The 22,619-nt window shown below is 66.6% G+C and overlaps 1 protein-coding gene across 3 annotated transcripts in view; it reads right to left on the reverse strand.

Moving 5' to 3' along the window:
- SPACA9 (sperm acrosome associated 9) overlaps window positions 1-22,588 on the reverse strand; it is a 91,550-nt gene extending 68,962 nt beyond the window's left edge. For 2 of the 3 annotated variants that reach the window (XM_086924756.1, XM_086924754.1), the window contains exon 1: window positions 22,488-22,588. The gene's annotated coding sequence lies outside the window, so the exon portion shown is untranslated. The remainder of the gene's footprint in view (window positions 1-22,487) is intronic. The other variant, XM_086924755.1, reaches the window with a different exon arrangement.
- Between the last annotated feature and the right edge of the window lie 31 nt (window positions 22,589-22,619).

Consider the following 22,619-nt stretch of genomic DNA (forward strand, 5'->3'; position numbering starts at 1 on the left):
CAGCCCAGAACCATACAGGACATCTCGGAAACACAGATACTAGCCCGAAACCAGATAACCCAGAGGCACACTAGCAGCTCAGTATGACACCGACCACCACGAGACCAAGAAGAACAACCCGGAAGCATGTAGAGTTATCTGGAACTAAACAAACGGCCCCGGTCATTACAGACTAGTCTCAAACCATAAGGATCAGTCCTGGGCACGACCCGCACGACCCAAATAAACCCAACCATGCTGGTGACCAAGAGTCCCACTGCAGAGCTCATCTGACATCCTACACCTAATCCAACCAATCTGACAAATGTCAGCAAAAGCTAGGACTGTCACACACCCTGAAAGATGCCCCTGTCCTGGGCAAACCTGTCCGGACGTTCCTGTTCGCCCGGATACAAAATAATGCTTTGTTTTTATCATGTGCTTGTTTCCAGCGCCTTTAAGTTTTGCAGAGCTATGAAAAAATAAACATCAAGGCTTTTCCAACCTATGGTACTCATTGAATCGTCCTCGGAAGGATGAGATGCTGAATGGCCGCTGGCATTCAAATCTGTGATCTGCAAGTTACATATAAATCTCTGCGGCAGTGGCATTAACCCAATAAGCTATCTCACCAGTGCGGTTATTACTGCGCACTTTCCCACCCAAACTCTAGTCCTGTCGGGATGTATAACGGTCCCCTTGTCAGGAGACACTCAGACCCTTTTTCACCTCCATCCCATGCCGACATTGTGGTTTGGGGCTGCAGCCCGACGATGCCACTCTGCAGATGTCTCGGATCCCTGTCTAACACCATCTGATTGAGGCCACGGGCTGTGCCCCTACAATATCCTTTAGTGCTCGTAGAAGATACAGGGTAGTCAAGCCACTCTCTCTGCTGACCCTGCATGCGTCCTGCTAAGTCATCCTGGGCACAGTTCGGGTAGTCTCTCAGTACAAGCAGTGACACTAGATTCGATGTGGCGGATGCACTGACCATCAGTGCAGCCCCTCAGTGCATTAGGCCACCTATCTACTCGCCTTCCCTGCAGACACCCCGTGCGCTCCTGGGCAGCCTCCCCTGCAGACACCCCGTGTGCTCTTGGGCTGCTTCCCCTGCAGACACCCCGCGCGCTCCTGGGCTGCCTCCCCTGCAGACACCCCGTGCGCTCTTGGGCTGCCTCCCCTGCAGACACCCCGTGCGCTCTTGGGCTGCCTCCCCTGCAGACACCCCGTGCGCTCTTGGGCTGCCTCCCCCTGCAGACACCCCGTGCGCTCCTGGGCAGCCTCCCCTGCAGACACCCCGTGCGCTCTTGGGCAGCCTCCCCTGCAGACACCCGTGCGCTCTTGGGCAGCCTCCCCTGCAGACTCCCCGTGCGCTCTTGGGCAGCCTCCCCTGCAGACACCCCGTGCGCTCTTGGGCTGCCTCCCCTGCAGACACCCCGTGCGCTCCTGGGCAGCCTCCCCTGCAGACACCCCTGTGCGCTCTTGGGCTGCCTCCCCTGCAGACACCCCGTGCGCTCTTGGGCTGCCTCCCCCTGCAGACACCCCGTGCGCTCCTGGGCTGCCTCCCCTGCAGACACCCCGTGCGCTCCTGGGCAGCCTCCCCTGCAGACTCCCCGTGGGCTCCTGGGCTGCCTCCCCTGAAGACACCCCGTGCGCTCTTGGGCTGCCTCCCCTGCAGACACACCGTGCGCTCCTGGGCTGCCTCCCCTGCAGACACCCCGTGCGCTCCTGGGCAGCCTCCCCTGCAGACACCCCGTGCGCTCTTGGGCAGCCTCCCCTGCAGACACCCCGTGCGCTCCTGGGCTGCCTCCCCTGCAGACACCCCGTGCGCTCCTGGGCTGCCTCCCCTGCAGACTCCCCGTGCGCTCTTGGGCTGCCTCCCCTGCAGACACCCCGTGGGCTCATTGGCTGCCTCCCCTGCAGACACCCCGTGCGCTCCTGGGCTGCCTCCCCTGCAGACACCCCTCCCCTGCAGACACCCCGTGCGCTCTTGGGCTGCCTCCCCTGCAGACACCCCGTGCGCTCTTGGGCTGCCTCCCCTGCTGACACCCCGTGCGCTCTTGGGCTGCCTCCCCTGCAGACACCCCGTGCGCTCTTGGGCTGCCTCCCCTGCAGACACCCCGTGCGCTCTTGGGCTGCCTCCCCTGCAGACACCCCGTGCGCTCCTGGGCTGCCTCCCCTGCAGACACCCCGTGCGCTCCTGGGCAGCCTCCCCTGCAGTCATCCCGTGCGCTCTTGGGCAGCCTCCCCTGCAGACACCCCTCCCCTGCAGACACCCCGTGCCTCTCCTGGGCTGCCTCCCCTGCAGACACCCCTCCCCTGCAGACACCCCGTGCGCTCCTGGGCTGCCTCCCCAGCAGACACCCTGTGCGCTCCTGGGCTGCCTCCCCTGCAGACACCCCTCCCCTGCAGACACCCCGTGCGCTCCTGGGCAGCCTCCCTTGCAGACACCCCTCCCCTGCAGACACCCCGTGCGCTCCTGGGCTGCCTCCCCTGCAGACACCCCGTGCGCTCTTGGGCTGCCTCCCCTGCAGACACCCCGTGCGCTCCTGGGCTGCCTCCCCTGCAGACACCCCGTGCGCTCCTGGGCTGCCTCCCCTGCAGACACCCCGTGCGCTCCTGGGCTGCCTCCCTTGCAGACACCCCGTGCGCTCTTGGGCTGCCTCCCCTGCAGACACTCCGTGCGCTCTTGGGCAGCCTCCCCTGCAGACACCCCCGTGCGCTCCTGGGCTGCCTCCCCTGCAGACACCCCGTGCGCTCCTGGGCTGCCTCCCCCTGCAGACACCCCGTGCGCTCTTGGGCTGCCTCCCCTGCAGACACCCCGTGCGCTCCTGGGCAGCCTCACCTGCAGACACCCCGTGCGCTCCTGGGCTGCCTCCCCTGCAGACACCCTGTGGGCTCTTTGGCTGCCTCCCCCTGCAGACACCCCGTGCGCTCCTGGGCAGCCTCCCCTGCAGACACCCCATGCGCTCCTGGGCAGCCTCCCCTGCAGACACCCCATGCGCTCCTGGGCAGCCTCCCCTGCAGACACCCGCGCGCTCCTGGGCAGCCTCCCCTGCAGACACCCCATGCGCTCCTGGGCAGCCTCCCCTGCAGACACCTGCGCGCTCCTGGGCTGCCTCCCCTGCAGACACCCCCCGTGCGCTCTTGGGCTGCCTCCCCTGCAGACACCCCGTGCGCTCCTGGGCTGCCTCCGCTGCAGACACCCCGTGCGCTCCTGGGCTGCCTCTCCTGCAGACACCCCATGTGCTCCTGGGCAGCCTCCCCTGCAGACACCCCATGCGCTCTTGGGCAGCCTCCCCTGCAGACACCCCTCCCCTGCAGACACCCCGTGCGCTCCTGGGCAGCCTCCCCTGCAGACACCCCGTGCGCTCCTGGGCTGCCTCCCCTGCAGACACCCCGTGCGCTCCTGGGCTGGCTCCGCTGCAGACACCCCGTGCGCTCCTGGGCTGCCTCCCCTGCAGACAACCCGTGCGCTCCTGGGCTGCCTCCCCTGCAGACACCCCATGCGCTCCTGGGCAGCCTCCCCTGCAGACACCCCATGCGCTCTTGGGAAGCCTCCCCTGCAGACACCCCTCCCCTGCAGACACCCCGTGCGCTCCTGGGCTGCCTCCCCTGCAGACACCCCGTGCGCTCTTGGGCTGGCTCCGCTGCAGACACCCCGTGCGCTCCTGGGCAGCCTCCCCTGCAGACACCCCGTGCGCTCTTGGGCTGGCTCCGCTGCAGACACCCCGCGCGCTCCTGGGCTGCATCCCCTGCAGACACCCCGTGCACTCCTGGGCAGCCTTCCCTGCAGACACCCCGAGCGCTCCTGGGCAGCCTCCCCTGCAGACACCCCATGCGCTCCTGGGCAGCCTCCCCTGCAGACACCCCATGCGCTCTTGGGCTGCCTCCTCCTGCAGACACCCCGTGCGCTCCTGGGCTGCCTCCCCTGCAGACACCCCGTGCGCTCCTGGGCAGCCTCCCCTGCAGACACCCCGTGCGCTCCTGGGCTGCCTCCCCTGCAGACACCCCGTGCGCTCCTGGGCAGCCTCCCCTGCAGACACCCCGTGCGCTCCTGGGCAGCCTCCCCTGCAGACACCCCATGCGCTCCTGGGCAGCCTCCCCTGCAGACACCCCATGCGCTCCTGGGCAGCCTCCCCTGCAGACACCCACGCGCTCCTGGGCTGCATCCCCTGCAGACACCCCGTGCGCTCTTGGGCTGCCTCCCCTGCAGACACCCCGTGCGCTCTTGGGCAGCCTCCCCTGCAGACACCCCGTGCGCTCCTGGGCTGCCTCCCCTGCAGACACCCCGTGCGCTCCTGGGCAGCCTCCCCTGCAGACACCCCGTGCGCTCCTGGGCTGCCTCCCCCTGCAGACTCCCCGTGCGCTCCTGGGCAGCCTCCCCTGCAGACACCCCGTGCGCTCCTGGGCAGCCTCCCCTGCAGACTCCCTGTGCGCTCCTGGGCTGCCTCCCTTGCAGACACCCCGTGCGCTCCTGGGCTGCCTCCCCTACAGACTCCCCGTGCGCTCTTGGGCTGCCTCCCCTGCAGACACCCCGTGCGCTCCTGGGCTGCCTCCCCTGCAGACATCCCGTGCGCTCCTGGGCTGCCTCCCCTGCAGACACCCCGTGCGCTCCTGGGCTGCCTCCCCTGCAGACACCCCGTGCGCTCCTGGGCTGCCTCCCCCTGCAGACTCCCCGTGCGCTCTTGGGCTGCCTCCCCTGCAGACACCCCGTGCGCTCCTGGGCAGCCTCCCCTGCAGACACCCCTGTGCGCTCCTGGGCTGCCTCCCCTGCAGACTCCCCGTGCGCTCCTGGGCTGCCTCCCCTGCAGACACCCCGTGCGCTCCTGGGCTGCCTCCCCTGCAGACTCCCCGTGCGCTCTTGGGCTGCCTCCCCTGCAGACACCCCGTGGGCTCTTTGGCTGCCTCCCCTGCAGACACCCCGTGCGCTCTTGGGCAGCCCCCCCCCTGCAGACTCCCCATGCGCTCCTGGGCTGCCTCCCCTGCAGACACCCCGTGCGCTCCTGGGCTGCCTCCCCTGCAGACTCCCCGTGCGCTCCTGGGCTGCCTCCTCTGCAGACACCCCGGGGGCTCCTGGGCTGCCTCCTCTGCAGACACCCCGTGCGCTCTTGGGCAGCCTCCCCTGCAGACACCCCGTGCGCTCTTGGGCTGCCTCCCCTGCAGACACCCCGTGCGCTCCTGGGCTGCCTCCCCTGCAGACACCCCGTGCGCTCCTGGGCTGCCTCCCCTGCAGACACCCCGTGCGCTCTTGGGCTGCCTCCCCCTGCAGACACCCCGTGCGCTCCTGGGCTGCCTCCCCTGCAGACACCCCGTGCGCTCCTGGGCTGCCTCCCCTGCAGACACCCCGTGCGCTCCTGGGCTGCCTCCCCTGCAGACACCCCGTGCGCTCTTGGGCTGCCTCCCCTGCAGACACCCCGTGCGCTCCTGGGCTGCCTCCCCTGCAGACTCCCCGTGCGCTCTTGGGCTGCCTCCCCTGCAGACACCCCGTGGGCTCATTGGCTGCCTCCCCTGCAGACACCCCGTGGGCTCATTGGCTGCCTCCCCTGCAGACACCCCGTGCGCTCCTGGGCTGCCTCCCCTGCAGACTCCCCGTGCGCTCTTGGGCTGCCTCCCCTGCAGACACCCCGTGGGCTCATTGGCTGCCTCCCCTGCAGACACCCCGTGCGCTCTTGGGCAGCCTCCCCTGCAGACACCCCGTGCGCTCCTGGGCTGCCTCCCCTGCAGACACCCCGTGCGCTCCTGGGCAGCCTCCCCTGCAGACTCCCCGTGCGCTCCTGGGCTGCCTCCCCTGCAGACACCCCGTGCGCTCCTGGGCAGCCTCCCCTGCAGACTCCCCGTGCGCTCCTGGGCTGCCTCCCTTGCAGACACCCCGTGCGCTCCTGGGCTGCCTCCCCTGCCGACTCCCCGTGCGCTCTTGGGCTGCCTCCCCTGCAGACACCCCGTGCGCTCCTGGGCTGCCTCCCCTGCAGACACCCCGTGCGCTCCTGGGCTGCCTCCCCCTGCAGACTCCCCGTGCGCTCTTGGGCTGCCTCCCCTGCAGACTCCCTGTGCGCTCCTGGGCTGCCTCCCCTGCGCTCCTGGGCTGCCTCCCCTGCAGACTCCCCGTGCGCTCTTGGGCTGCCTCCCCTGCAGACACCCCGTGGGCTCTTTGGCTGCCTCCCCTGCAGACACCCCGTGCGCTCTTGGGCAGCCCCCCCCCTGCAGACTCCCCGTGCGCTCCTGGGCTGCCTCCCCTGCAGACACCCCGTGCGCTCCTGGGCAGCCTCCCCTGCAGACTCCCCGTGCGCTCCTGGGCTGCCTCCTCTGCAGACACCCCGTGCGCTCCTGGGCTGCCTCCTCTGCAGACACCCCGTGCGCTCTTGGGCAGCCTCCCCTGCAGACACCCCGTGCGCTCTTGGGCTGCCTCCCCTGCAGACACCCCGTGCGCTCCTGGGCTGCCTCCCCTGCAAACACCCCGTGCGCTCCTGGGCTGCCTCCCCTGCAGACACCCCGTGCGCTCCTGGGCTGCCTCCCCTGCAGACACCCCGTGCGCTCTTGGGCTGCCTCCCCTGCAGACACCCCGTGCGCTCCTGGGCTGCCTCCCCTGCAGACACCCCGTGCGCTCCTGGGCAGCCTCCCCTGCAGACACCCCGTGCGCTCCTGGGCTGCCTCCCCCTGCAGACTCCCCGTGCGCTCCTGGGCTGCCTCCCCTGCAGACTCCCCGTGCGCTCCTGGGCTGCCTCCCCTGCAGACACCCCGTGCGCTCTTGGGCTGCCTCCCCTGCAGACACCCCATGCGCTCCTGGGCAGCCTCCGCTGCAGACACCCCGTGCGACTGCGCTGCCTCCCCTGCAGACACCCCGTGCGCTCCTGGGCTGCCTCCCCTGCAGACACCCCGTGCGCTCTTGGGCTGCCTCCCCTGCAGACACCTTGTGCGCTCTTGGGCTGCCTCCCCTCCTAATTCTAGGGCTGCCCAGGAGCGCATGGGGTGTCTGCAGGGGAGGCTGCCCAGGAGCGCACAGGGTGTCTGCAGGGGAGGCAGCCCAAGAGCGCACGGGGTGTCTGCAGGGGAGGCAGCCCAGGAGCGCACGGGGTGTCTGCAGGGGAGGCAGCGCAGTCGAACGGGGTGTCTGCAGGGGAGGCTGCCCAGGAGCGCATGGGGTGTCTGCAGGGGAGGCAGTCCAGGAGCGCACGGGGTGTCTGCAGGGGAGGCACCCCGTGCGCTCTTGGGCTGCCTCCTCCTGCAGACACCCCGTGCGCTCCTGGGCTGCCTCCCCTGCAGACACCCCGCGCGCTCCTGGGCTGCCTCCCCTGCAGACACCCCGTGCGCTCCTGGGCAGCCTCCCCTGCAGACACCCCATGCGCTCCTGGGCAGCCTCCGCTGCAGACACCCCGTGCGACTGCGCTGCCTCCCCTGCAGACACCCCGTGCGCTCCTGGGCAGCCTCCCCTGCAGACACCCCATGCGCTCCTGGGCAGCCTCCCCTGCAGACACCCCATGCGCTCCTGGGCAGCCTCCCCTGCAGACACCCGCGCGCTCCTGGGCTGCATCCCCTGCAGACACCCGGTGCGCTTTTGGGCTGCCTCCCCTGCAGACACCCCGTGCGCTCTTGGGCAGCCTCCCCTGCAGACACCCCGTGCGCTCCTGGGCTGCCTCCCCTGCAGACACCCCGTGCGCTCCTGGGCAGCCTCCCCTGCAGACACCCCGTGCGCTCCTGGGCTGCCTCCCCCTGCAGACTCCCCGTGCGCTCCTGGGCTGCCTCCCCTGCAGACACCCCGTGCGCTCCTGGGCAGCCTCCCCTGCAGACTCCCCGTGCGCTCCTGGGCTGCCTCCCTTGCAGACACCCCGTGCGCTCCTGGGCTGCCTCCCCTGCAGACTCCCCGTGCGCTCTTGGGCTGCCTCCCCTGCAGACACCCCGTGCGCTCCTGGGCTGCCTCCCCTGCAGACACCCCGTGCGCTCCTGGGCTGCCTCCCCCTGCAGACTCCCCGAGCGCTCTTGGGCTGCCTCCCCTGCAGACTCCCCGTGCGCTCCTGGGCTGCCTCCCCTGCGCTCCTGGGCTGCCTCCCCTGCAGACTCCCCGTGCGCTCTTGGGCTGCCTCCCCTGCAGACACCCCGTGGGCTCTTTGGCTGCCTCCCCTGCAGACACCCCGTGCGCTCTTGGGCAGCCCCCCCCCTGCAGACTCCCCGTGCGCTCCTGGGCTGCCTCCCCTGCAGACACCCCGTGCGCTCCTGGGCAGCCTCCCCTGCAGACTCCCCGTGCGCTCCTGGGCTGCCTCCTCTGCAGACACCCCGTGCGCTCCTGGGCTGCCTCCTCTGCAGACACCCCGTGCGCTCTTGGGCAGCCTCCCCTGCAGACACCCCGTGCGCTCTTGGGCTGCCTCCCCTGCAGACACCCCGTGCGCTCCTGGGCTGCCTCCCCTGCAAACACCCCGTGCGCTCCTGGGCTGCCTCCCCTGCAGACACCCCGTGCGCTCCTGGGCTGCCTCTCTGCAGACACCCCGTGCGCTCTTGGGCTGCCTCCCCTGCAGACACCCCGTGCGCTCCTGGGCTGCCTCCCCTGCAGACACCCCGTGCGCTCCTGGGCAGCCTCCCCTGCAGACACCCCGTGCGCTCCTGGGCTGCCTCCCCTGCAGACACCCCGTGCGCTCTTGGGCTGCCTCCCCCTGCAGACACCCCGTGCGCTCCTGGGCTGCCTCCCCTGCAGACACCCCGTGCGCTCCTGGGCTGCCTCCCCTGCGCTCCTGGGCTGCCTCCCCTGCAGACACCCCGTGCGCTCCTGGGCTGCCTCCCCTGCAGACACCCCGTGCGCTCCTGGGCTGCCTCCCCTGCAGACACCCCGTGCGCTCTTGGGCTGCCTCCCCTGCAGACACCCCGTGCGCTCCTGGGCTGCCTCCCCTGCAGACTCCCCGTGCGCTCTTGGGCTGCCTCCCCTGCAGACACCCCGTGGGCTCATTGGCTGCCTCCCCTGCAGACACCCCGTGGGCTCATTGGCTGCCTCCCCTGCAGACACCCCGTGCGCTCCTGGGCTGCCTCCCCTGCAGACTCCCCGTGCGCTCTTGGGCTGCCTCCCCTGCAGACACCCCGTGGGCTCATTGGCTGCCTCCCCTGCAGACACCCCGTGCGCTCTTGGGCAGCCTCCCCTGCAGACACCCCGTGCGCTCCTGGGCTGCCTCCCCTGCAGACACCCCGTGCGCTCCTGGGCAGCCTCCCCTGCAGACTCCCCGTGCGCTCCTGGGCTGCCTCCCCTGCAGACACCCCGTGCGCTCCTGGGCAGCCTCCCCTGCAGACTCCCCGTGCGCTCCTGGGCTGCCTCCCTTGCAGACACCCCGTGCGCTCCTGGGCTGCCTCCCCTGCCGACTCCCCGTGCGCTCTTGGGCTGCCTCCCCTGCAGACACCCCGTGCGCTCCTGGGCTGCCTCCCCTGCAGACACCCCGTGCGCTCCTGGGCTGCCTCCCCCTGCAGACTCCCCGTGCGCTCTTGGGCTGCCTCCCCTGCAGACTCCCTGTGCGCTCCTGGGCTGCCTCCCCTGCGCTCCTGGGCTGCCTCCCCTGCAGACTCCCCGTGCGCTCTTGGGCTGCCTCCCCTGCAGACACCCCGTGGGCTCTTTGGCTGCCTCCCCTGCAGACACCCCGTGCGCTCTTGGGCAGCCCCCCCCCTGCAGACTCCCCGTGCGCTCCTGGGCTGCCTCCCCTGCAGACACCCCGTGCGCTCCTGGGCAGCCTCCCCTGCAGACTCCCCGTGCGCTCCTGGGCTGCCTCCTCTGCAGACACCCTGTGCGCTCCTGGGCTGCCTCCTCTGCAGACACCCCGTGCGCTCTTGGGCAGCCTCCCCTGCAGACACCCCGTGCGCTCTTGGGCTGCCTCCCCTGCAGACACCCCGTGCGCTCCTGGGCTGCCTCCCCTGCAAACACCCCGTGCGCTCCTGGGCTGCCTCCCCTGCAGACACCCCGTGCGCTCCTGGGCTGCCTCCCCTGCAGACACCCGTGCGCTCTTGGGCTGCCTCCCCTGCAGACACCCCGTGCGCTCCTGGGCTGCCTCCCCTGCAGACACCCCGTGCGCTCCTGGGCAGCCTCCCCTGCAGACACCCCGTGCGCTCCTGGGCTGCCTCCCCCTGCAGACTCCCCGTGCGCTCCTGGGCTGCCTCCCCTGCAGACTCCCCGTGCGCTCCTGGGCTGCCTCCCCTGCAGACACCCCGTGCGCTCTTGGGCTGCCTCCCCTGCAGACACCCCATGCGCTCCTGGGCAGCCTCCGCTGCAGACACCCCGTGCGACTGCGCTGCCTCCCCTGCAGACACCCCGTGCGCTCCTGGGCTGCCTCCCCTGCAGACACCCCGTGCGCTCTTGGGCTGCCTCCCCTGCAGACACCCCGTGCGCTCTTGGGCTGCCTCCCCTCCTAATTCTAGGGCTGCCCAGGAGCGCATGGGGTGTCTGCAGGGGAGGCTGCCCAGGAGCGCACGGGGTGTCTGCAGGGGAGGCAGCGCAGTCGAACGGGGTGTCTGCAGGGGAGGCTGCCCAGGAGCGCATGGGGTGTCTGCAGGGGAGGCAGCCCAAGAGCGCACGGGGTGTCTGCAGGGGAGGCAGTCCAGGAGCGCACGGGGTGTCTGCAGGGGAGGCACCCCGTGCGCTCTTGGGCTGCCTCCTCCTGCAGACACCCCGTGCGCTCCTGGGCTGCCTCCCCTGCAGACACCCCGCGCGCTCCTGGGCTGCCTCCCCTGCAGACACCCCGTGCGCTCCTGGGCAGCCTCCCCTGCAGACACCCCATGCGCTCCTGGGCAGCCTCCGCTGCAGACACCCCGTGCGACTGCGCTGCCTCCCCTGCAGACACCCCGTGCGCTCCTGGGCAGCCTCCCCTGCAGACACCCCATGCGCTCCTGGGCAGCCTCCCCTGCAGACACCCCATGCGCTCCTGGGCAGCCTCCCCTGCAGACACCCGCGCGCTCCTGGGCTGCATCCCCTGCAGACACCCGGTGCGCTCTTGGGCTGCCTCCCCTGCAGACACCCCGTGCGCTCTTGGGCAGCCTCCCCTGCAGACACCCCGTGCGCTCCTGGGCTGCCTCCCCTGCAGACACCCCGTGCGCTCCTGGGCAGCCTCCCCTGCAGACACCCCGTGCGCTCCTGGGCTGCCTCCCCCTGCAGACTCCCCGTGCGCTCCTGGGCTGCCTCCCCTGCAGACACCCCGTGCGCTCCTGGGCAGCCTCCCCTGCAGACTCCCCGTGCGCTCCTGGGCTGCCTCCCTTGCAGACACCCCGTGCGCTCCTGGGCTGCCTCCCCTGCAGACTCCCCGTGCGCTCTTGGGCTGCCTCCCCTGCAGACACCCCGTGCGCTCCTGGGCTGCCTCCCCTGCAGACACCCCGTGCGCTCCTGGGCTGCCTCCCCCTGCAGACTCCCCGTGCGCTCTTGGGCTGCCTCCCCTGCAGACTCCCCGTGCGCTCCTGGGCTGCCTCCCCTGCGCTCCTGGGCTGCCTCCCCTGCAGACTCCCCGTGCGCTCTTGGGCTGCCTCCCCTGCAGACACCCCGTGGGCTCTTTGGCTGCCTCCCCTGCAGACACCCCGTGCGCTCTTGGGCAGCCCCCCCCCTGCAGACTCCCCGTGCGCTCCTGGGCTGCCTCCCCTGCAGACACCCCGTGCGCTCCTGGGCAGCCTCCCCTGCAGACTCCCCGTGCGCTCCTGGGCTGCCTCCTCTGCAGACACCCCGTGCGCTCCTGGGCTGCCTCCTCTGCAGACACCCCGTGCGCTCTTGGGCAGCCTCCCCTGCAGACACCCCGTGCGCTCTTGGGCTGCCTCCCCTGCAGACACCCCGTGCGCTCCTGGGCTGCCTCCCCTGCAAACACCCCGTGCGCTCCTGGGCTGCCTCCCCTGCAGACACCCCGTGCGCTCCTGGGCTGCCTCTCTGCAGACACCCCGTGCGCTCTTGGGCTGCCTCCCCTGCAGACACCCCGTGCGCTCCTGGGCTGCCTCCCCTGCAGACACCCCGTGCGCTCCTGGGCAGCCTCCCCTGCAGACACCCCGTGCGCTCCTGGGCTGCCTCCCCCTGCAGACTCCCCGTGCGCTCCTGGGCTGCCTCCCCTGCAGACTCCCCGTGCGCTCCTGGGCTGCCTCCCCTGCAGACACCCCGTGCGCTCCTGGGCAGCCTCCCCTGCAGACTCCCCGTGCGCTCCTGGGCTGCCTCCCCTGCAGACACCCCGTGCGCTCCTGGGCTGCCTCCCCTGCAGACTCCCCGTGCGCTCTTGGGCTGCCTCCCCTGCAGACACCCCGTGCGCTCTTGGGCAGCCCCCCCCCTGCAGACTCCCCGTGCGCTCCTGGGCTGCCTCCCCTGCAGACACCCCGTGCGCTCCTGGGCAGCCTCCCCTGCAGACACCCCGTGCGCTCCTGGGCTGCCTCCTCTGCAGACACCCCGTGCGCTCCTGGGCTGCCTCCTCTGCAGACACTCCGTGCGCTCTTGGGCAGCCTCCCCTGCAGACACCCCGTGCGCTCTTGGGCTGCCTCCCCTGCAGACACCCCGTGCGCTCCTGGGCTGCCTCCCCTGCAGACACCCCGTGGGCTCTTTGGCTGCCTCCCCTGCAGACACCCCGTGCGCTCTTGGGCAGCCCCCCCCCCTGCAGACTCCCCGTGCGCTCCTGGGCTGCCTCCCCTGCAGACACCCCGTGCGCTCCTGGGCAGCCTCCCCTGCAGACTCCCCGTGCGCTCCTGGGCTGCCTCCTCTGCAGACACCCCGTGCGCTCCTGGGCTGCCTCCTCTGCAGACACCCCGTGCGCTCCTGGGCTGCCTCCCCTGCAGACACCCCGTGCGCTCCTGGGCTGCCTCCCCTGCAGACACCCCGTGCGCTCCTGGGCTGCCTCCCCTGCAGACACCCCGTGCGCTCCTGGGCAGCCTCCCCTGCAGACTCCCCGTGCGCTCCTGGGCTGCCTCCTCTGCAGACACCCCGTGCGCTCCTGGGCAGCCTCCCCTGCAGACTCCCCGTGCGCTCCTGGGCTGCCTCCTCTGCAGACACCCCGTGCGCTCCTGGGCTGCCTCCCCTGCAGACACCCCGTGCGCTCCTGGGCAGCCTCCCCTGCAGACTCCCCGTGCGCTCCTGGGCTGCCTCCTCTGCAGACACCCCGTGCGCTCCTGGGCTGCCTCCTCTGCAGACACCCCGTGCGCTCTTGGGCAGCCTCCCCTGCAGACACCCCGTGCGCTCTTGGGCTGCCTCCCCTGCAGACACCCCGTGCGCTCCTGGGCTGCCTCCCCTGCAAACACCCCGTGCGCTCCTGGGCTGCCTCCCCTGCAGACACCCCGTGCGCTCCTGGGCTGCCTCTCTGCAGACACCCCGTGCGCTCTTGGGCTGCCTCCCCTGCAGACACCCCGTGCGCTCCTGGGCTGCCTCCCCTGCAGACACCCCGTGCGCTCCTGGGCAGCCTCCCCTGCAGACACCCCGTGCGCTCCTGGGCTGCCTCCCCCTGCAGACTCCCCGTGCGCTCCTGGGCTGCCTCCCCTGCAGACTCCCCGTGCGCTCCTGGGCTGCCTCCCCTGCAGACACCCCGTGCGCTCCTGGGCAGCCTCCCCTGCAGACTCCCCGTGCGCTCCTGGGCTGCCTCCCCTGCAGACACCCCGTGCGCTCCTGGGCTGCCTCCCCTGCAGACACCCCATGCGCTCCTGGGCTGCCTCCCCTGCAGACTCCCCGTGCGCTCTTGGGCTGCCTCCCCTGCAGACACCCCGTGCGCTCTTGGGCAGCCCCCCCCCTGCAGACTCCCCGTGCGCTCCTGGGCTGCCTCCCCTGCAGACACCCCGTGCGCTCCTGGGCAGCCTCCTGTTAGACGGACCGGGAGGGTCGGCCGAGATTACGGGGAGAGGTCTCCAGGGAGAGCCGTCTCCAACGACTGTACAGATAAGTAACTTCCCCCCCCACAGACGGACACCACACAAGATTGAAGGTTAACGAGACTTTATATGCACTTCTTAGGTTACGTTGATATAATACAAGGAGGTCTGGACTCAGGGGTCCCCTCGGTTCTGATCTCTGGTTGAGGAAAAGGGTAGCGGGACAGTCTTAGTTACCAATGAGTTCAATAGCTCTCAATCCTCGAGCTCGGCGTGGTTGCTGATCGGGCCGTGGGGGAGCCAAGCAGGTCCCGAGATGGATGAAGGGTGGTCGACGGGCCGTGGAGAAGCCAAGCAGATCCCGAGATGGATGAAGGATGGTCGACGGGCCGTGGAGAAGCCAAGCAGATCCCGAGATGGATGAAGGATGGTCGACGGGCCGTGGAGAAGCCAAGCAGGTCCCGATGCAGATGACAGTTACAACGGTCCGCGGCCTCGCCAGCAGATCCGGACGACGGTGAAGGATGAAGGTTACGACGGCTGTGGCAGCGCCACCAGGCAGGATGATGGTGCACAGGACAGAGCTACGGCAGCGCCAGTAGTCCGTCCAGGATGAGTTCTTCTTTCGTCTCTCGACTCCAAGATACAACTGCCTTCCTGTTCTGGAGCTGCCCCAGTTATAGGGCTGGCGTGCTTTGATGTCCGGACCCTCGCACTTGGAGGTCGGGAGGTCCGGGATGAGGGAGTCCAGACACCCAGCAGGGGGGTGGAGCCAGCGCCCGGGGAGGCGATGGGCGAGCGGCACTGGCCGGGGGAGAACCATCGACACCTCTTTCTCCCATTGACTGGCCAAGTAGCTCGCTCACCTCCTGGGTGGAGGGTGGTGCCGGAATGTCTGAGGCCGGCTAGGCCCAGGGTTGAGGTCGATCGGGGGCCAGGCGGCCTCGTGGCGAAGTGTCCAAGATGGCGGCCCGGGCTGGGCGCGTGGGTCGGCCGTGGATCGGACCCACGAGGTTATCATGCTCGGGGGCAGGTGTCCCTGAGGGGACGTAGGACGTGCAATGGTGGTGTGTGGTGCTTGTATGACTGGCTCGGGCTTGGTCGAGCCGGGGGAGAGCGGCCCGTCACGTGGCCTGTCCAACATGCGTCCCCCCCAGCTGAAGGCGGGGAGAGTTACCCATCCTCTTGGGGACTCTCTTCGTCGAGGCGGAAAAACCGGGACAGGCCATCCGCGTTGGCGTGGTCAGACCCAGGCCGGTGTTCAACGGTAAAGTCCATACCTTGCAAGGAGATGGACCAGCGTAGCAGTTTTGGGTTTTCCCCCCGCATATGCATCAACCACTGCAGGGGTCGGTGGTCAGTCTGCACCCGGAAGTGGGTGCCAAAAAGGTAGGGTCGGAGCTTCTTGAGGGCCCATACCACAGCGAAGGCTTCCCTCTCTATGGTGCTCCAGCGTTGCTCCCGTGGTAGGAGTCTCCGGCTGATGAAGGCCACCGGTTGATCAAGGCCTTCGGTGTTCACCTGGGACAGGACCGCCCCAATGCCCTGGTCGGAGGCGTCCGTCTGGACGACGAACTCCCGGCTGTAGTCTGGGGCCTGGAGTACAGGAGCGGAACACATGGCGGCCTTTAGCTGTTCGAAGGCCGCTTGACACTCTGGGGTCCAGTTCACCTTCTTGGGCTGATTTTTCGACGTGAGTTCGGTGAGAGGCCCCACGATGGTACCATAGTCTTTCACGAACCTTCGGTAGTAGCCCGTGAGGCCCAGGAAGGCTCGCACCTCAGTTTGAGTGTTAGGGGGTTGCCAGTTCTGGATGGCGGCAATTTTCAGTTGAAGAGGGGCCACTAGACCGCTTCCCACTTGGTGTCCGAGGTAGGTCACTGACCCTTGTCCAATTTGACATTTGCTGGCCTTGATCGTGAGGCCAGCTCGCTGAAGGGCTTGCAACACTGCTTGGAGGTGGTGGAGGTGCTCGGTCCAGTGGTGGCTGTACACAGCGATGTCATCCAGGTAGGCGGCGCTGAACTCTTCGAGCCCCGCCAGGACCTGATTGACGAGCCGTTGGAAAGTCGCTGGGGCATTTTTCATGCCGAAGGGCATGACCGTGAAGTGATAGTGGCCATCGGGGGTGGAGAAGGCAGAACGTTCTTGTGCTCGGGGTGTGAGGCCGATCTGCCAATAGCCTGCCGTTAGATCGAAGATGCTGAGGTAGCGGGCAGCGCCCATTCGGTCGACCAGTTCATCTGCCCGGGGGATGGGGTGTGCGTCCGTTCTGGTGACTTCATTCAGGCCCCGGTAGTCGACACAGAACCGGAGTTCGGGTGTGGTTCCGGGGGCGGCTGCTTTGGGGACCAGTACGACCGGGCTGGCCCATGGACTGTCGGAGGGCTCGATGACCCCGAGCGTGAGCATCTTAGTTACTTCCGTCTGGATGCAGGCCCGTACCCGATCAGGTACGCGGTAGGCCCGGTGGCGGATAGGAGGGCTGTCTCCGGTGTCCACATCGTGCACACACCAGGAAGTGACACCTGGGGTGAGGGAGAACAGGCTGGCAAATCGTGATAGGAGGGCTTGGCACTCTTGGCGTTGTTCCTGGGTGAGGGTCTCCGAGAGTCGGACCCCATCCACGGAGCCGTCTTGCTCCTGGGTCCGCAAGAGGTCAGGGAGAGGCTCGGAGTCGTCCTCAACCCCGTTGTCTGTGGCCATCAAGAGGCTGAGTTCTGTTCGTGCAAAGTGGGGTTTCAGTCTGTTGGTGTGGAGGACTCGGAGCGGATTCCGGGCAGACTCCATATCGATCAGATAGGTGGCGGGTCCCTTGCGCTCGATTACCTTGAAGGGTCCCGTCCATTTGTCTTGGAGAGCGCACGGTTCTGTGGGGGACATTACCCAGACCTGTTGCCCCGGCTCGAATTCAATAGATGAGGCGTTCTGGTCATACCATCTCTTCATGTCCTCTTGACTGGCCTCTAGGTTGGCTTTCGCTAGGTCTCTGAACCGCTGGGACTGGTTGCGGAGGGTGAGGAGGTACCGGAAGACATCTGGAGGACTCTTGGCCGGAGGCAACTCCCAGCCTTCTTTGATCAGGCTGAGTGGCCCCCGTACTGGGTGCCCATAGAGCAGCTCGAATGGGCTGAAGCCTAGGGACTTCTGTGGGACCTCCCGGTAGGCGAAGAGGAGGCACGGCAGCAGCACGTCCCACTGGCGACGGAGGGGTTCTTCCAATCCCCCGATCATCCCTTTTAGTGTGCGATTGAACCGCTCAACAAGTCCGTTTCCTTGGGGGTGATAGGGGGTCGTGAAGCGGTAGGTGACCCCACACTGTTGCCAGAGGGACTTCATGTATTTGGAAATAAAGTTCGTGCCTCTGTCACTGACGACTTCTCGGGGGAACCCCACACGGGAGAAGATCCCCATCAGGGCCCTGCCGACCACTGGGGCTGTGACGGTCCGGAGAGGAATAGCCTCAGGGTAGCGGGTGGCGTGGTCCACTAGTACTAGGATGAAGCGATGGCCTTGTCTTGTACGTGGGTCTAGGGGTCCCACAATGTCTATTCCGACCCTCTCAAATGGGGTCGTGACTACGGGAAAGGGTTGTAGGGGGGCCTTTAATTTGCGGCCGCTCTTCCCACTGGCTTGGCACGTGGGGCAAGATCGGCAATGCTGGTGCACATCGTTTCTCATTTTTGGCCAGAAGAAGTGGGTCACTAGGCGGCTGTAGGTTTTATCTTGTCCCAGGTGCCCTGCCAGGGGGACATCGTGGGCCAGATTTAGCAGGAAGTCTCTAAAGCGGAGTGGCACCACTAGTACTCGGTTGGCCCCCAGCTCGGCGATTCGTTGCTCGCTGTACAGTAGGTCATTGTCCCAGTAGACCCAATGAGTTCCGGAGGTATCCCCTGCGCTTTGGGCGAGCGCTTGTTGTCGGAGTCCCTCAAGGGAGGGACAGGTCTTCTGCTCCTGACGAAATTGTTCTTGTGTGGGCCCCCCTTCTTGAGCCCACTGGTCGAGATTAGCAAGGTCGGAAGGTTGAGCAGGCTCGAGGGGGATGCCCTGGTCGGGGGTCTCGGCGGGGGCGACCGGAGGCGGAGGCGCCGGCCATTCTGGTTCTTCCGGGTGATGGTTGGCACGGGCGGCCATAGACCGGGTGGTGACGCACGCCCAGTCTGGGACGCCCAACATCCCCAAGTGTTCTTTTCGCTCCACGGCTGCCCACGGGGAGCTTTCCAGGTCATTTCCGAGGAGGCAGTCCACGGGGGCGTCGTCTCGGACCGTTACTTTCAACATGCCGGAGACCCCTCCCCACTCAAAGGGGACGCAGGCCATCCGACACAGACTCTCCGAGTTGTCGGCTGATCGTACAGGGCAGAGAATGTTCGGTAGATATTGCTCTGGGGTCACCAGATGACAGCGGACGGCTGTCACACTGGCCCCGGTGTCTCGGAGGGCTTCGGCCCGTTGTCCATTGATGCTCACCCATTGGCCGTACTTTTGGGTGTTAGCGGGTAGGGGGACCCGCGGGACCATGTCTCTTCCTCCTAAGCACGCGAGAGTCATGGCGGCTGGCTCCCACCCTTGATACTCTTGCTCGTCTGTTTCTTGTTCCTCGGAGATCTGTTCTTCCCCTAGTGCCGCGGCGGCCACCTGGCGGGGTCTTGGGCTCTGATACTGCGGGCAGCTTGGGTCATTTGCATAGTGGCCGACTCGTTGGCATCGGTGACATGTAACATTGGCTCTGTATCCCGGTCGCGCCGGGGTGCTGCCCCGGTTGGCCGGGGGGGTGGTGCTGGTAGTGGGGGCGGCCGGAGTGTTGTCTCTTCCTCGTCCTTGGCCCCCTCCTCCTCCTCTGGATCGGTGGTGACCATTGTTGTTCCTGTTCTGCTCGTAGGACCCATTCCGGCCCACTCGGGTGATCTCCCACCGGTCAGCTTCGGCTGCGAGCTGCCGGGGATCGGTTAACTTGCTGTCGAGGAGGTGTTGGCGTAGTTCAATGAAGCAGTTGTTGGACAGATGCTCCCATACCATCAGATTGAACAACTGCTCGTAGGTCGTGACGTTGTTCCCTCTGATCCAGCCTTCGAAGGCTCGGCTAAAGTACGTTACATAGTCCACCCAAGTTGTACCTGGAATGCGTGTGCAGTCTCGGAACCTCTGACGGTACATCTCGGGCGTGAGGCCATAGCGAGTGAGGAGGGCCGCTTTCATATGGTCGTAGGAGGTCATCTGGTGGTCTGGGAGCTGTAACAGAGTATCGCGGCCCTCATTGAGGAATTTGCCCCATAGGCCGGCTCCCCAGTCGGCTCTATCGATCCGGTGCGCAGTCATCGCGATTTCATATGCTTTAAACCATTGCTGGATGTCGTCTTCTCGAAAATATTCTCGGACCACATCCTTGGGGATGTGCACTTTTTTGTCCGTGGTCCCGGGGGTGGACGGTCTGTCGGGCACCCCTAATTCTTTATTCTGTTTGCGCAGGTTGATCTCGGCTAGGTTCCGCTCGTGCTCGTACGTTAGTCTTTTTTCCTCGAGCTCCCTTTGCCTCTGTTTCTCCTCTCTTTCTTCTCGGAGGCGAAGGTGCTCTAAGTTTATTTTTTGCTCGGCCAATTTGAGTTCTATGTCCATCTTGAGTCGGGCCATTTCAAGTTCGTGTAGTCGGGCTTTTTCTCTTTCTTGGATCTCGTCTTGCGAGAGACCCGTTCTTTGCTCTTCAGGGGCCGTGTTGGTCTTTTTCGCGGTGCTTTGCTCCGGGGCTTCGACCTCCCCGGTCTCTGCCCAAGATTCTAGGGCATGCTTAAAATCGTCCTTGGTACTTAGTCCGGTGGTAGCGATACCTAGTTCGATGCAGAACTGCTTTAGTTCACGATGGCTGTATTCCTCTAGCTTTTCCATTTGGAACTTCTCAGTTGATCCGCTCTCTTTAGTCGACATTGTTGTTCGTTGTGGGGTGAGCTACTCTCTGTACGTTATGCGGTGATTCGGATCGCGCCGCTGGCCACCAATGTTAGACGGACCGGGAGGGTCGGCCGAGATTACGGGGAGAGGTCTCCAGGGAGAGCCGTCTCCAACGACTGTACAGATAAGTAACTTCCCCCCCCACAGACGGACACCACACAAGATTGAAGGTTAACGAGACTTTATATGCACTTCTTAGGTTACGTTGATATAATACAAGGAGGTCTGGACTCAGGGGTCCCCTCGGTTCTGATCTCTGGTTGAGGAAAAGGGTAGCGGGACAGTCTTAGTTACCAATGAGTTCAATAGCTCTCAATCCTCGAGCTCGGCGTGGTTGCTGATCGGGCCGTGGGGGAGCCAAGCAGGTCCCGAGATGGATGAAGGGTGGTCGACGGGCCGTGGAGAAGCCAAGCAGATCCCGAGATGGATGAAGGATGGTCGACGGGCCGTGGAGAAGCCAAGCAGATCCCGAGATGGATGAAGGATGGTCGACGGGCCGTGGAGAAGCCAAGCAGGTCCCGATGCAGATGACAGTTACAACGGTCCGCGGCCTCGCCAGCAGATCCGGACGACGGTGAAGGATGAAGGTTACGACGGCTGTGGCAGCGCCACCAGGCAGGATGATGGTGCACAGGACAGAGCTACGGCAGCGCCAGTAGTCCGTCCAGGATGAGTTCTTCTTTCGTCTCTCGACTCCAAGATACAACTGCCTTCCTGTTCTGGAGCTGCCCCAGTTATAGGGCTGGCGTGCTTTGATGTCCGGACCCTCGCACTTGGAGGTCGGGAGGTCCGGGATGAGGGAGTCCAGACACCCAGCAGGGGGGTGGAGCCAGCGCCCGGGGAGGCGATGGGCGAGCGGCACTGGCCGGGGGAGAACCATCGACACCTCTTTCTCCCATTGACTGGCCAAGTAGCTCGCTCACCTCCTGGGTGGAGGGTGGTGCCGGAATGTCTGAGGCCGGCTAGGCCCAGGGTTGAGGTCGATCGGGGGCCAGGCGGCCTCGTGGCGAAGTGTCCAAGATGGCGGCCCGGGCTGGGCGCGTGGGTCGGCCGTGGATCGGACCCACGAGGTTATCATGCTCGGGGGCAGGTGTCCCTGAGGGGACGTAGGACGTGCAATGGTGGTGTGTGGTGCTTGTATGACTGGCTCGGGCTTGGTCGAGCCGGGGGAGAGCGGCCCGTCACGTGGCCTGTCCAACACCTCCCCTGCAGACACCCCGTGCGCTCCTGGGCTGCCTCCTCTGCAGACACTCCGTGCGCTCTTGGGCAGCCTCCCCTGCAGACACCCCGTGCGCTCTTGGGCAGCCCCCCCCCCTGCAGACTCCCCGTGCGCTCCTGGGCTGCCTCCCCTGCAGACACCCCGTGCGCTCCTGGGCAGCCTCCCCTGCAGACTCCCCGTGCGCTCCTGGGCTGCCTCCTCTGCAGACACCCCGTGCGCTCCTGGGCAGCCTCCCCTGCAGACTCCCCGTGCGCTCCTGGGCTGCCTCCCCTGCAGACACCCCGTGCGCTCCTGGGCTGCCTCCCCTGCAGACACCCCGTGCGCTCCTGGGCAGCCTCCCCTGCAGACTCCCCGTGCGCTCCTGGGCTGCCTCCTCTGCAGACACCCCGTGCGCTCCTGGGCAGCCTCCCCTGCAGACTCCCCGTGCGCTCCTGGGCTGCCTCCTCTGCAGACACCCCGTGCGCTCCTGGGCTGCCTCCTCTGCAGACACCCCGTGCGCTCCTGGGCTGCCTCCTCTGCAGACACCCGGTGCGCTCTTGGGCAGCCTCCCCTGCAGACACCCCGTGCGCTCTTGGGCTGCCTCCCCTGCAGACACCCCGCGCGCTCCTGGGCAGCCTCCCCTGCAGACACCCCTCCCCTGCAGACACCCCTCCCCTGCAGACACCCCGTGCGCTCCTGGGCTGCCTCCCCTGCAGACACCCCGTGCGCTCCTGGGCAGCCTCCCCTGCAGACACCCCGTGCGCTCCTGGGCTGCCTCCCCCTGCAGACTCCCCGTGCGCTCTTGGGCTGTCTCCCCTCCTAATTCTAGGCTCTCGCGCGGGGCAGGGCCAGCTACGGCAGTCCATAGCCTGGGCTTTAAATGGACAGGTACTGTAGGGTAGTGCGTTCCTGCCCTTATTTAAAGTTGCAAACGGGTACTCTGCAAAGTGAGCACCAGCACTTCCATATTTCCATTTAAACCACTGTGACCATGTGGCGCCCCACCTGTATGGGTTCTCCCCTGGTTCATTTACAAGGTACTCGTGGGCAGCCCCGGAAAGTGCCACAAACAACATGCATGTCGTTTGACGTTCAGTGAACCACCCACCCCCATCCCCATCCCCAACCTGTGGGTGTGTATATCGTGGACTCTCCTTTTCGGGTTTAATACTCTTTGTACCTGTATTCTCCTTCCTCCCTTTTTAACCTCCCTTCCTTCCTCTGCTTTTTTCCCCTATATGAATTTGTTTGCATTCTTACTGATGTATATACCTTATCTTAATGCTGTTATATCTTATATTTATGTCCAATAAGTTCTCTTTTAAAACTTAAAAAAATATATATTCTTAATACCTTTGGGAAGACCCTAAACCCAAGCCTTGTGCTTTGCTGTTAGCTGAATGATTGCACTGATACACACGGCTCATCCCATGCTGACACTTGGTGTGATCTTGGGCACTCTGAGTCCCAGCACACACTCCCCGCCCTCTCACTCCCCTGCCGGCCCTGTGCGGCAGCCCCACGCTCTCCCTGCCCTGCTGGTAGTGTGTGTGCTCCTGCTCGGACGCCCGCACACACCCATTACCTCGGCTCGTGCCCTCCGGGCTCGCCTCAGCTCTTCCCCTCCACGAGTCTGCAGCACACTGCCTGGGCGGGGCCGGCCCGGCCCGCGGCTGTTGACTGCCGTTGCCTGGTAACCTTGTGACGTCACAACTAT

Source organism: Lissotriton vulgaris, chromosome 5 (genome assembly GCF_964263255.1).
Source record: "Lissotriton vulgaris chromosome 5, aLisVul1.2, whole genome shotgun sequence".
Taxonomy (NCBI): domain Eukaryota; kingdom Metazoa; phylum Chordata; class Amphibia; order Caudata; family Salamandridae; genus Lissotriton; species Lissotriton vulgaris.